The sequence below is a fragment of the Wasmannia auropunctata genome, unplaced genomic scaffold, assembly GCF_000956235.1.
Source record: "Wasmannia auropunctata unplaced genomic scaffold, wasmannia.A_1.0 LD336038.1, whole genome shotgun sequence".
Classification (NCBI taxonomy): Eukaryota; Metazoa; Arthropoda; class Insecta; order Hymenoptera; family Formicidae; genus Wasmannia; species Wasmannia auropunctata.
The window spans coordinates 1,788,664-1,803,027 of NW_012026852.1; the positions used below are offsets into that span (position 1 = coordinate 1,788,664).

At 37.2% G+C, this 14,364-nt stretch overlaps 1 protein-coding gene and 1 long non-coding RNA gene across 7 annotated transcripts in view; one reads left to right on the forward strand and one right to left on the reverse strand.

Moving 5' to 3' along the window:
* Window positions 1-14,364, forward strand: part of LOC105452091 (phosphatase and actin regulator 1-like) — a 122,390-nt gene that overhangs the window by 47,430 nt on the left and 60,596 nt on the right. The gene's annotated exons all lie outside the window — the stretch shown is intronic.
* Window positions 2,611-3,094, reverse strand: LOC105452089. The gene is made up of 2 exons (XR_974674.1): window positions 2,865-3,094; window positions 2,611-2,731 (listed from the first exon to the last, which is right to left on the reverse strand). It is a non-coding gene; the product is annotated as an uncharacterized LOC105452089 (long non-coding RNA).

Consider the following 14,364-nt stretch of genomic DNA (forward strand, 5'->3'; position numbering starts at 1 on the left):
GCAGGGGGGGGGGGGGGCCGAAAGTGAGAAAGTGCAATTCGCGGGGATAAACATTTTCGCGCGCACGGCACGGCGTTGTCGGAATGTCGTGCAGGTGTGCAATTGCATATCGTACGTGTATATCTGCTCTCTCTCTCTCTCTCTCTCTCTCTCTCTCTCTCTCTCTCTTTCTCTCTCTCTCTCTCTATGTCTCTCAGTTCTGCTCCGGCATCTCGTTTGCGGGTGAAACGGGACATGCCGCGTTAATTACTCATTACGACACAGAGGCGAGCCTAGAATATTTCCGGGCAGCGACATCGACGCTGAATTAACCCGAACGATATCGTGCTTCGAGATCTGTAACATGACGAATTGCAGATAGATCGATTATTATGCAGTGGTGAGAAGTACGTATTTCTTTATTTATTTATTTATTTATTTATTTAGAGACAGAGAGAGAGAGAGAGAGAGAGAGAGAGAGAGAGAGAGAGAGATTTTCAATTTAATCTAACGTAAACTAGAATTTATTGGGCATCCGGAAAGTTAATTGCCTTTAAACAACAATTCAATTTTTCTCTAGCAGTGAACGAAAAGCATTATAGTGGAACGCGAACGAATTGCGTGTTTCAAGCCGGATCTAATCTAACAATAAGCAAACAAACGCGAATGAACAATTTGCTTCAATGAGTGCATTGGGAGCTTTGACGTTGAAGCAAATTAATCGTTCGTTCGTGTTTGTCTATGCTCGTTTGCTTGGTCCAAATTTAGCTTAAAACGAATATTTTTATAGTATTTTTCGTATACCACATAGCTTAAATAAAATCGCATAAATGAAAAATTTTTTATTTTGTTTGAATGTATCGCTATTCGCTAAATCGGAATACTCAGTTGTTACAGCATTTCTTCATCGATCTCGTTCATGCATTTTAGATAATTATGTGTTTTTGTTTGTCAAATTCTTATGAGAAGGACCCGATTTTTTGCCATAGCTGAGCCCGCGTTTCTCCTGCCGATGGGCGTCGCGACGGCCTCCTTTTTTTTCCGCGATACGTGGAAAGCGTTTATTGTGATCCCCGACTAGTGAAGGGAGGACGAGCGTTGTCCATTAACACAATGTGAAAAAGCGACGGCGCGTCACGATAGCTCATCGAACTTTCGCGTCGTATCGATAACATTATTGTCGTCGCCACCGTCCTCACAGTAGGGGGTCAGTGTTAATATTGTTGCAAGGTTGTTGTTTTTTTCTTGCGATTATGTGCACACGTATCTATACAGTGACAAAAAAATGTCTTTGTTAAACTTAAAAAGTTTAAATTTTGTAAAGAACTTCTTGATATTTTGTAAAGAGAGCCGTATTTGCGTTACAAAATTCGTCAACCTACAAATTAATCAAACATTGTTCTATATTCTCCATTGAGTTTTAAGTTCGAGAAATACTCAACGATAGTTGGTATTTTTCTGGCGTTACACAAATGCAACGCATTGCCAAACGACTGAAAAATAACTATGGATATTTTTTGACATGCACTCGTTTCAGTCGCTTTATTTATTCTTCACTCTCGTCGTCGATCTCGTTGGAACGAGTTATGTATTTTGACAAGAAATGCGTGTTTGCGCAATAACTTTTTTTTAAGGTAATAGAAAATTACGACAGAACTTGTTGGATAACTTTTGCTTCGGTGGTAAACACTGACATATTTTAACGTAAAACTTATTTCTTAAATGGGAAAATATTTACTAATTTTTGTTTGAGTAATATCTTTTTTGTCATTAGCTTATTTGCTAAATATTTAAAATCTTTTTTTTTAAATAAGAGAAACCTGTTAAAAGGAGATAATAATAGGAAAATATTAAAATAATTTTTCTGTAATATTAATTTAATAAATTGAAATAATATTAACATAATTTTTTTAATTTGGGCGCTTCCAATGTGTGAATATTGTATAAGTTAAATTACCGGACGTAATCTAGGTCATTGCAAATTCGCAATACCGTTATCTTCACGTTTGTGATATCGTCGATTTCATGATGACAACACACGTAACTGATATCGTTCGCTCAATGTATTAAAAAGACTCGACAGATTCGGCGAGGCGCGACGTCCGCGCAAAAGTAACGGATCTACGCGTTATTCGCTCAACCGTGACGCCGTTACCTCTAGGCATTACCGTTCCCATTTTTCGCCTCGATTACGATCACGCCAGGGAAAAGGAGTCAATCTATCTAGGCGCGATCGCACGTCCCCGTCGTCATGTCGTCGTGTCGATCGCACGTGCTTTTTATGACGTCAGAAAGGCCGGTTCAAACTGTCGTTAATTCGCAATATCGCGTCCAGGACAAACGGTTTTGCTACCGCAACCTATATTCCACATCACACACTTGCTGTTTCACATGCGACAAGTGACAAACAAGTTGAAAGAAAATTCTCAGTTTTATAAATAGATCTTTTAATTTTAATTTTATTTAATAAAAAATTTGTAATATTTTTCTAAAAAAAAAAATAAAGTCTCTGTACATTTTTATGCAAATAGCAAAAATGTTATTTTATGTAACATTTATCCAATATGAAGAGCTTGACATAAGATGCTAAAGAGCTGCACTGAATTTCATATATTATAGAGAGTAGAAATCTTTTCAACTTTATCTTTTTATTTGACTGAATAATTCTTAGCCTTTTAGACTAAATATACTTTTTATACAGCAGTAAATCATGTCGAGATGAAATATATGCGAATGTTTGAATGTATATTATCTGTAAACAGAGTTTTAATTCAGTGCATGCTATTTATTTTATCGTGGGTACTGTGTCAGTTATGCGGTTATACGTCGACGATAATTGCGAAGTTATAAATTATTTTATGAAATGTTTCTAAAATAAGCATTACCGGGGCACGGCGCGCCGCGTCATTCGTTCCTTCGGGCGGAGCATTCGTTCGCTCAATGTAAAAGATACCGTGCTGCATCGAGGAATGCATTTTTTAGTCCGGCATCTCTTTTTCCACGGTAAGTAAGTAAGATCGGTGTTTCCAGGATAATCGGTCGGTTGTATACATTTTTACAGCCCTCAAGAACCGAGTAGAATTGCGAATGGAAACCGCGAAGAGACGTGACAGAAAATAGGTTACTAATCATAAGATTATTACGAATTCAAATGTTTTTTTTTTTCTTAACTTGGTCGTACGTAATCATTCATACGTGACACGATTTTAAGATGATAAAAATGTAAAACGCGTTGAAACGAGGCTCGACAGTGATTGGAAATAGAGAATAAAATACTATTACAGAAATAGATTAAATTTACGAGCAGCATTTATTAAATATTGAATTTAATGTTTACAAAGTAAATTATTAATGCTGTGCAACGTTATGCGCGGAAATGTAATTTTGTTTTCGTATTATTGCACCCGTGTATTTTCACACATTGCATGCAATTGCCCGTAGCCGGAAGACGCTCGCGGTGGCGCATTCCATATTACTCCGAACTTAACGCGGATAACTTGGAACGCCGGTTGCTACTGCTCTCATCTATTTGCCTCCGCTACCTCGGCCGTCTTCCTCGATAATGGCTATCCGCGCCTGCATCGCTTCTCTCTCTCCGTGGTCGTCTATTGTTGAGAACATAATGACTACACGCGGTCGATTCTTCCGTTATCCTCTTCAGGACTCCGGATAATTGGAACGACCGGCGCGCCGCGTTTCTTCGGTTGAAATTGAAGGATTCCTTCCGATTCCTCTGGAGTGACCTGGCGTAGATTGAAACCGAGTACGTTTTTGTGTTGTTGCAATGGCCTTTCTCGTTGATCGTATTCGGCGTTAAAGGATTATACCGTAACAGCGACCCACTTTTTGAGATTTTGTTACTCAAGGAGAAACGTACGGTTCTCACATACTTGAAAGAAAAACATTAAAATATCTATGTGTTTTAGTGACGAGTTTTAGCGAGAGATAACTCTCTATATTTAAACGGTCTTTGTATCAAACTTTGAGAGTGTCCTCTACTGTATTTTTAGTAACTAAATAATTCAGTGTTGACTTTGGATTCCGTTAAATGAGATTTCTTTCGAAATTAGCTGTCAGTTTCCATACTTGCATTCGTAACAAAGTCAGCTCGTCTTCGGATGAGCTGTCGAACAGTGGATCTCGCACTGCATGCCGACACCTATATTTATATTTACCCATTGTTGGTTGCCTCCTCGGCAACAAGATGATTCGGGATCGGCCTGGTTCTATTCTAGTGCTTCGGCTGACAGGATAAACACTCGCGATACCAACGACCCTGTCACAATATGGCGCGGTCAAGGTTTGCCAAGACATCCCAAGGCCTCTTGAAGGCATTTTGAATAACTAACCTCATAATACGGTGGCATAAAGTTAAATTGCTCACATGAGATCGCGATCTTTTTAAATTTAGTAATATATATTACAATATTAATTTTAGTCATATTTTGTCTTTCTTGATGCTATTCCGAAACATGGATACGCAAATAGTCTTTATAGTTTATTTGATAAATTATGGTGGTTGACAAGCTATTGCTAATTTTATATTCTTGAAGTTTGGATATGCAAAACGAGTGTTAAGTTAAATTTAATTGATGAATTCTTTGAAACTGATGCCAACGTTTGTTTAAGGAAAATTTATCTTCTGAAATTTTTAGCACACGCATATATATATTTCAATAATAGGCGATCTCCATGGAAGAAACAGGTTCTCCTGCGTTATAAAGACTAGTTCACGCATTACCCGCGCGCATGATGTACGCGGATTATCATCTTGCGATTGCACACTGCAGGTGGAATGCGGAATATATATTCCAATCTAACTTACGTAAGAGACGGATTCTATATTACTACATCTTCATAAGTCGATTGTACATACAGATGATGGGATAATGATATTAATATAATGATATATGGCTAAAAGTATCGAGATATATTATTCGAGATGCACTATTGTTTTTATATATTTTTATTAGAATACTTTTGCTTTTAATTTGCAGAATATTAACTTGCTATCGTCAATAAAATTTGTAGAATAGATACATATGAGAGAACTTCGATAATTAGCTAATCAATATTTTTATTTAGCAATTTTTTTATTTATTTCCAAGGAGTACTTACTATTAATTAATTTTGTTTATGACAACAATTATTTAAATTTAACAGTAATCTTAATACGTTTTTCATAACAGACGCGATTATATTGGAATAATATAATTCTTAGAGAGTTATGAAGAAATATGTATATATATCTCTTTACGTAAAAGCCTTACAGTCTGATTCATCAAATTTTGCCATGACCATTATTATCGAGCTTGCAAACTACTTGGAATGCAACCAAAGATATTTCTGATGTAATTTGCAATATTATAGCGGAAACGAAGCTTGCATTCCGAATGGCAGAAAGCAAGATTGCGCGGTTATTGCGGTATCTCGTTCTTTTTGAACAGAATCTCTTTCTCTTTCTCGCCCGTCCTTTGTGGCTTCGCAGCGCTGCCTCTCAGTCGAGCACTTGACTAAGAAAGTGTCTGTTTCTGCGATCTCGAACAGTTAAATTACCTCTTTAAAAAGCGAAACATATGTTGGCGATATTTACTGTTAGCTAAATCTATTTATCGAATATTGTACAGAGACATAAGTAATGTGTGTTTATTGTCGCACTTTCGCGACCTCATTTCTTATTCCGCTACACTTGTGGCGATAGTTGAAGCGACTATAACGTATCGAATGCTGAATGCACGAATTAGAGTAAAAACAATACATTTTTATCAAATTTTTATATTAATTTATACACCAGTGATTAAATTGGTTGGAGCTTTTACTTAGCAAATTTTTATAACGAAATTTATATTAATTAAACGAGAGCGCAATTTTTATTCAAACGTATGAAATGCAATTGGTTATGCCGCTGTATACGAAATTAGTTATTCACAACGATTAATAATTCCTTAACCTGTTTTGCGCGCAAGAAATCGATTTCCAGCTAAACGCTGATTATCGATTAGATTTACTATCGTCGTTCCTGAAAAGTAGCATTAAAATCTTTATGCTGTGCCGGATTCAGCCGTTGTAAAAGGTTATATGGGCGCGCCGAGACCGTTTTATAGGCCGGTGCTTCGGTATGTGGTCAGGGTCGGCGTATCGACGATGTATCTACACGAGATACTTACATATGTAGAATGCTGATCGTGTTTCCATTTCGAGTTTTAGTAATCTCAATACTTTGTGGAATTGTTTGTTAAGTGCATGAATTTCTACATCGCTATGATCTAATGCGACAAATAATAAATTAATTAACGAAGGAGGAAGATAAAATAAGATTTTAAACGGTTTGAAGGAAATTCTTGATTTTTTTTAAACAGAAATAGACATAATAATTTATACACATGTAATGCAAGGTCATTCATAAGAGTATGCAATACAGAATTTGTATTTATAGCAAAAGTATGTTAAATATGATGTAATATTAAAAAATTAAACGTTGATTGACGCGTATACCAGCAATCGTGCAGTTGCATCAGCGATAAATTATGAGTGGGACGCGTAATTTCCTGTTTCGTCGTTACTACTATAAAAGTTGCGATTGCATCGGACATTTGCAGAAGAATCGGCAATATGTAATTGTATTAAGGACCATTGAAAGGATTAAAAATAATTTTTAAATAAAATTTTTTAACGAAATAACTCATAAATTTGAGTAGCGATACAATGATATTGAAAATTATTTATTGATATGACGTTGATAATTCGAGATTCCGACTTTGCTCGTGTAGGAAACGTATCGTACTCGTATGTTTTGAGAATCAATATACTCACTCTCTAATCGCTGATGGCCGATTTTTTATGGATCTGACATGCTTGTGTAGAGTGTATTACAGAACAGGCGTCAAAAAGTACGTTTACAAAAACAACCGTTTCGTTGCTCGCGTTTTCCGACTACAAAATAAACTTTTAAGGTGGATTGTAAACGGTTTTTTTTTATAAATGTGTTTTATTTTATTTTTGTGAAACCTCTCATTGATTTTACAAGCACGTAAAATGATACTATTGAGTTCACAATCAAAAGAAAGCTTCTTTGACTAGATTGTGCATAATATATTAGAAAATCCTTACGATATAAAATATTCAATTATAACATATTTCTCTCCTTTCGTCTTATTTACAATTATAAATTAAACATGTCAACATTAATTTTCAAAACTATACACGAGGTATCTGCATTCGGTTTTATACAAAAACGGATTTTCCTAATAAAACATCACTCTCGGGGAAATTAATATTAAAAGGCCGTATCCATTCACGCATGATATATCTGGCGAAAAAAAACCCGTACGAAAATTGTGCAGTTAACAGATTTATTTGCGATGTTTCGACAATCGATGATTCTGTTGATTTGATGTTGCCACTCAAGCGTGTATATCGATTAGACGTGGCTATCGATTCCGCGCGCGAGAATTCCCGAACTTTTCCGATTCCGTCACTCACTTTTCGAAGAGGCTGCGATCGAAGGCTGACTAGATTAACTCTGCGAAACTATACATATACATAATTGCGTGAATATTCTACCTCTAGATATCGAATTATTCCATTTGTGTAATCCGATATACTTTGACCTATTTTATTTTATCATTTATATTAAGCCATCGTGCAATAAATTTTATCTATTAAAATATACGTACTCTCGTTGCACAAATATGTTCTAGCAATGATATATTTATGATATATTTAAATATCCAATATTTTCTGTATTATATAATGCTTTAATAATTATGCAAATAATTAAGGAAGTGCATATATTATTTCACGTTTTGCGTTGCTCAATTCTGGTTTTATTTTGTGGAAAACGTCAAAGAGATGCATATTTCTATTGAATGAATATACTTATATTTGCTTTTTTGACCGTAAGAAATTTCTAAAATACTCCTTATACGTGTGATTTGCATTGTAATGCGTGATTCTTGTATGTGACCTCGATTGAACTTCAAAGTACGTGATCGATGGATGTTTGTTTTATAGTTACGTCGCGGGACTCGTCATTCTCGTTGTCGGTTCGCGGAGATGACACTGTCGACTATTTTCTCATTCATCACCGCGCATTCCGCCTCCGTTGTTTCGAATAGTGCAGCAGCTCTTTGGTTGCCAAGGTTGCCCGCTCATTGGGACAACCTTGCGTTGATTTCTGGCTAAGCAAGATCCCGCAGGGATGACTGGCTCACACAGTCATTTGGGCGTAGCGAACCCACGGACATGAGCTCATCATATTGTAGATATTCACATACATTTATACATACACATACATACCACATCCACGGTTGCCATCTTCCGATTAATGTTCCACCCGAGATTAACTATTCAAATTGTAATTTTCTTGTAGTGCTCTTCAAAAATAAAAAAAAAAGGTTATCAGATCTGGTCCCTCTGGCCGGAGATTTCTTTTCGAAATCGAAGGGAGATAGACGTCTGAACGTGCGTGTGTTTAGTTGAGTATCACTGATGAGATTTATGAGATGCCATCGTTTCTATATATTATTATTTCTAGAAAAAAGTTATCAATATTTGTTAGCCGCAATTTTTTTTTCGTCTGTTAGAGATTCGTTCAAAAAGCCGTTTCGGTCTTCAGCCGAAAACCGGAGGTGTGGCAACTGTCACAACAACATATACATGCGCTTTTGAGAATTATAGTACAGTGAGCCATTGAAGATATATCAAAAAATTATTGAATTGAAAGTAGTAAAAATTTAAACAAAAATTTGCTAAACAAAAATCTTTTGATTAATTCGATTTTCAAATCACATTTTGTTTGATAAAAAAATTATTTGAAGCAAAAAATCGAGTTTTTGGGTGAAACTAGCGTATATTACATTGGCAGTCTTGTACGAAAATTAAGCATGTGAAAATAGTTACCTCCTACCAGTTTTGGGAAGGTATATGCAATAGAATGCCCGAGTTGTTTACTATCGTATACGATCCTTTTTGGCATCCGTCATTTCATGGAAATGAGGCGACGTGCCATCGCGATGATTAACGGGGCGAGAATATGATTTCTTTGATTTCCGGTATGAATAAAATTCCTAGACGAGAATCGCGCCGCATTTTTTGTACGAATAAAGACAAGTGACAAATAATATTCTAAATTGTACTTATCTCTACGACTTTAAAGTGACTCATCAACTATGCCACTTTAAAAAAACTTTAAAATCAGTGGGCAGCCTTAGGAAATTTTTGTACATCAAATAATTATTATTGCGACTGCGTCGAAGTGAATACAACGACGGGATAGATATGCAATTCTCTTTCGTTGAATATGTAGGAGATTCATTGGCTACAGCCTTTGAAAAGCGCATCTCACGCATCTTCAATGGATGCAGATCAAAGCTTTTCCCTCGATCATTCAATCTACCCTTTGGATTCAGCGTATCTTTATTCGGTGTGTTCGCAAACCGATCGGAACGGAATACGATTTCATCCATAGATTAAACGATTTTCCGGGAGAAAACGTGTGTATTGTTAAAACGTTAAATATTATCTATCCTTTGTTACTGCCTCGATTGAATTTTAAATATTTTTTTTACGTCGAACTCGGAAACACGGTATTTTGAATTTAATCGGCGATATTCAGGCTAAAATCAATTCGCTCAAATTTCACTCGATCCAATCAATCAATTTACGCTAAAAAAAATAAGCCGTTTATGTGTCATGAGTTTTAAATGATACCTCGCTCGCTTGATAAACCGCGGCGCAAGTGCACGGGAAAGAAATTGAAAAATAAAAAATTATCTCCGTACAGAAATTTGTTCCATTTATTCATGAAATATGTCTGCAGTGTGATTGCATATCAGCCAACGACGGATATCAGGCGGGCGTGTGAGCGATGATCTCAGCGTTCTCGCTTCTCTCTCCTCGCCGAATACCTCCGCGAATTCGTCCGCGAATCGGCGAAGTGTGTCGAGTCACTTTTGGCGGGCTTCCACGAGGAAAATAGTTCGCGGGCGCCTTCGTGTGCGCTGCCAGCAGCCTCCGACGGGCAATTGGGTCGTAATTTTGGGAGATAAACGGGAGGAACGCGATTGTGATTAAAAACGCGTCTCTCTCGTGCTTGTACTGTGACTCACGGCACTCACGGCCAATCCGGAAAAATCCGTGTTTCTCGAATTAGACAATTAAAAGAATCTTTGGAATGCCGTCAGCGTGTAACTCGAGGAATTTCCTGCGGCGTAATTGTCACTCACATCGGTTTTAGATAAAGCCTGCAGGTAGACAAGAGAGAGCTAAGTAGTGAGATATCTCTTTCAACAAGAAGCACGATTGAAATGTTAAGCTAATTTATTATTTAACATGGCTCTATATTAGCTTTACAAACACGCTACTATTATGCTATGAACTCAGAGGTATACTGTTAAATTTACAATGTAAAATTATATCTAATTTTTAATTAGGTATTTCTGTAGGTCGCTTCTATCCAATATATCGTTAATTTAACTAAATGGAGTTAAACAATTTAACTCAAAAAATGTATGAAATCTGATTGAAATTTAATTTATATTTACTAAAATACAAACGTTGTTTACTTTTAAACTAAGCTCAGAAATTTAATCGCGGAAATAGGTTAATTAAATTGTTTTTCTTTTTAACCACATGTTTTGTATTAAAATAATATATTTTGATATGAAAGTTAAAAATAACGAAATGTTATTCAACTGAAGGAACTTAAATTTGCTTCTTCTAATATTTAACAGCGTGATAAAACTACTTATTAGATTATCAGGAATCAATTTGATGAGTGAAGAAATATTTTCTGAAGCTGAGTCACATGGCGCCTCGAAAACGCCGTGCGATTATCTACATTCATTTTTGGCACGAGTATGTTCAACGGTTAACATGCGAATGGAGTACCACTGCCAGATATAGCCTTTTCTTTTCGTGAAACATATATTGTTGCTGTGCGGGTGAACTCACAGTTTTTCCCGTTCGCATAAAGACATGTAAAAAGATATCGTAATGCGTGCCAGACGATGTTAGCTGCAAAACACCGGGTAGCGCGCCGCTGATAAAACGTTCCTGCACATTCCTCGGGCAGAGTTCGCCTACTTTTCGAAACTATTTGTCAGACGCGGCGAAAATTTCATGCTTCGAATTGGCGAAGAGGATTTCTTGGAATTGGGCCATCTCTATAACGAATTCCGTATACGGCGGTTAAAATGCGGGCCGCGCGCTTTGCAGAGAAATAATTCTCTGCTATGCAACGACAAACATTCCCGCTCCTTTTTCGACATTATCGATGTATCGATTATCAACTTGACAATTTTAAAATTTCTCTTCTTTCTTAATGCAAAAAAAGTTATCTTTTTTAGTAGAAAAATATAGAGAAAAGGCACATTTGTTCTTAGGTTGGTAAAAATACGTTCGTCGATCTTGATAACGCGCAATCAATATATTGCCGTGTCACACCTTCACAAAACGATTAACGCGTCATCAGCATCGTGTGGAAGCAAGCTCCGAAAATACGAAAGCGTTAAAAGAGGAGAGATGGAGGGAAAGAGAGAAAAGGAGATACATCCGCCCGTCCGTCGAGCGATTCATTCTATCCTGTTGTATGTGTTGTCTTCGTCTCGGGGCTACGGATGCATGTTCCATGCGCATCCTGAAAACGCCGGTATCTTCATTCTCGCAATACGTGCCTACGTCGTGATATCGTCCCACCCTTTTGTTGTCTACTACTTGCGTATGAGGTACCTGTCCATCTGCCATGTCGATCGCTTTGAGGAACATAACGGTCTCTCGCGGAAAGATAGAGAAGGAGGGGCAGAGATAGAAGGAGAGAGAGAGAGAGAGAGAGAGAGAGAGAGAGAGAGAGAGGGAGAAAAAGGGGGAAGAAGAAGGAAACGGAAGAGCACACTCTCTTTGAGTCTTAATGCTCTTGGCCTTCTTGAGCGGTGAATATATAATGTCTTGTACTTGATGTCGGGTAATAACACGCGGTGGAAAATTGTCAACTGCAAAAACGCTCTACTTGACTTCGCGTGGATTAATGTTACTTTAATAATCCGGGTGTTCGTAGAACGCGTAAAATATCACCGAAGTAAAGCTCTAAAGGGCGGTACCGTTTCTCGAGGCTGCTCGAAAAGAATGTCGAGTATTCGGAGATAAGCCGGAGCTAAGCAACTACGGTCGAGACTGTTCGGAACACATGTAGAAACAACGCAGTCGCGACGAGGGATTTTTCGGAAATCGATCGCGAGGCGATCCGTTCGGAGACTTCAATATTTTTAGCGTGCTATTTATTATCGTCGATCGTTTCCTTCCTACCGCGTGCAAATAAAATGCAAGCCGCCCACGTTTAAATTCGTCGCGGACAAGGCTGCCGTCCGACCGCTTTATTTATAACGCTCAGCAATTTCGCATCTGCGAAAGTCGTAGGAATGCCTGGACCCTGTCGTTTGCCCGCCCGCCCGCGTGGGCAATCATTTTTCTCTAGCGTTGTTTAATGTATCAACGCGAAACTTTTTGTCGACTTCCGTTTGTCTTCTCGTGGAAACAAAAAAGTTAAATTTCCCCATTTGCATGACTCGCAAGTGACATATTTAATATTTTTTGGCTGCTCCGTGCAACGGAACTGAAAAGATATTGTGCAAGTTACACTTTTCTGCAAAAACTATATCACAGTTATATTTCATCTATATATGCTCCTACATATGTACAATTCCAAAGTTATATATTTATCAATTTAATTCAACGTCTAATTTAAACCGGCATTTAAGTTGACATTAAAGTAAAGCTCCTGTGAAAAACGACTCTCGCGATATTCTTGGAGACATTTAATTCCGTTTTCAAAGACGTAATTTGATGCTCAATAATTGTTTCATTCAATTGTAAAAAACTATTACACACCAACATCCGTGTTAGCTCTCATAGATCTTTATAGTATAATAGATTTGATTTCTATTTTTTATTCTAGAGAGCTCATGTAAGTAATATTTGTTTCATTTAAATTCGATAAATAGTCAGCACACATCAGTTTCTTAATTGTCGCGGCTTAACGATTTACAGTTTGATTGTTTCTCTCCTACGTACGTCGCGCATGTCTTCCGACGTCTTAATGAGGTCTCCGGGAGAAGTGAAGTGTATCGATTGGAGGATTTAGCAGAATAAAACAAACGCAATGGATGAAAGAAATCTGACTTTGTTGATCTAGCTGGAATCGCGATCTTCCGCGAGCACTTCATTGCTGTCTCTCGAGGGCGCCGTTTTATCGCTTAACGAAGAGTAAAACGGATGACTAGCTGATGCAGTTAATTTCTCACGATTGAGAAAAATATTTTTTTTTATCATAACACAGATTTATAAAATCGTTATAACTTGATAATGAGAATGCAAGCGAGCATGAATCCGTTCTTGCAGTATATAAAATGGAAACTGCAAAATGAGATGAAATGTGGTAATGAAAAGCAAACGAGCTTGAAATACTAATGAAACTGAAGAGGTAAGGTGGAGGAGGCGATTCGTGCGAAGTGCAGAGCAGAAAACTCAGGAAATAGGTGACAAACCTAAATTAAAAAAAAAAACTATGCGGAAAGTGCCCGGGATATTATCCATGCTTGCCCCTTTATACAAAGTATGCAAATATACAAAGTGGCTATTGTAGCTACAAGCCGAGAACACTAAAAGTACTTCAATTAAGGCCGCGCGCATAACAATATACAAGGCCGGTTTCGGAATAAAATCACAAGCGGAGCAACTATCCATAATGGAGTATCGGAAAATCGATCCCGGAGTATCCGCCGAACTTGTAACTTTGTCTGTTGTCACGCGTAGAAAATTAACAACTGTATCACATACTATTGGAAAATTAACGACTATATTAGTTTTCACATGCTATTACAGAAGCGATTGTTTTCAAAATTCAGCAAAATTATTTATCGGTAAAAAAATGCGCCACTATTCCTCTAGATTACTCGTTTGATGACAAAATATTTCTTAACACGATTCCATTATGTACCTGATAAAACAACACTTTGAATTTTTTAAGCATGTGAAAATACATCTTCGCTCTTACTTATTGCGCTGAATATCATAGCTTTACGGCTGCATAATCTACACATTCAATAAATTACCAGAGGAGGAACCATATGCTTATATTAAATTCTTGCGCAAGTTTTACAGGCGATTTTCGGCGCGTATGGTGTAGGCGGTCTTACTTTTTCATAGTCTATAATAAATTTTCCATTCAATCTTCCGAAACATTCTACCCAAGGTCTCCTTCACGCGTGTAAAATATGCAAACACGAGAACTGTTGCGCGCGTAAAAGCGGATGACGACACGATTCTACAAACCGTTCAAACGTATAAGACGTTATTCCGGTGTATAAAAATTGTCGATTTATTTCGAAG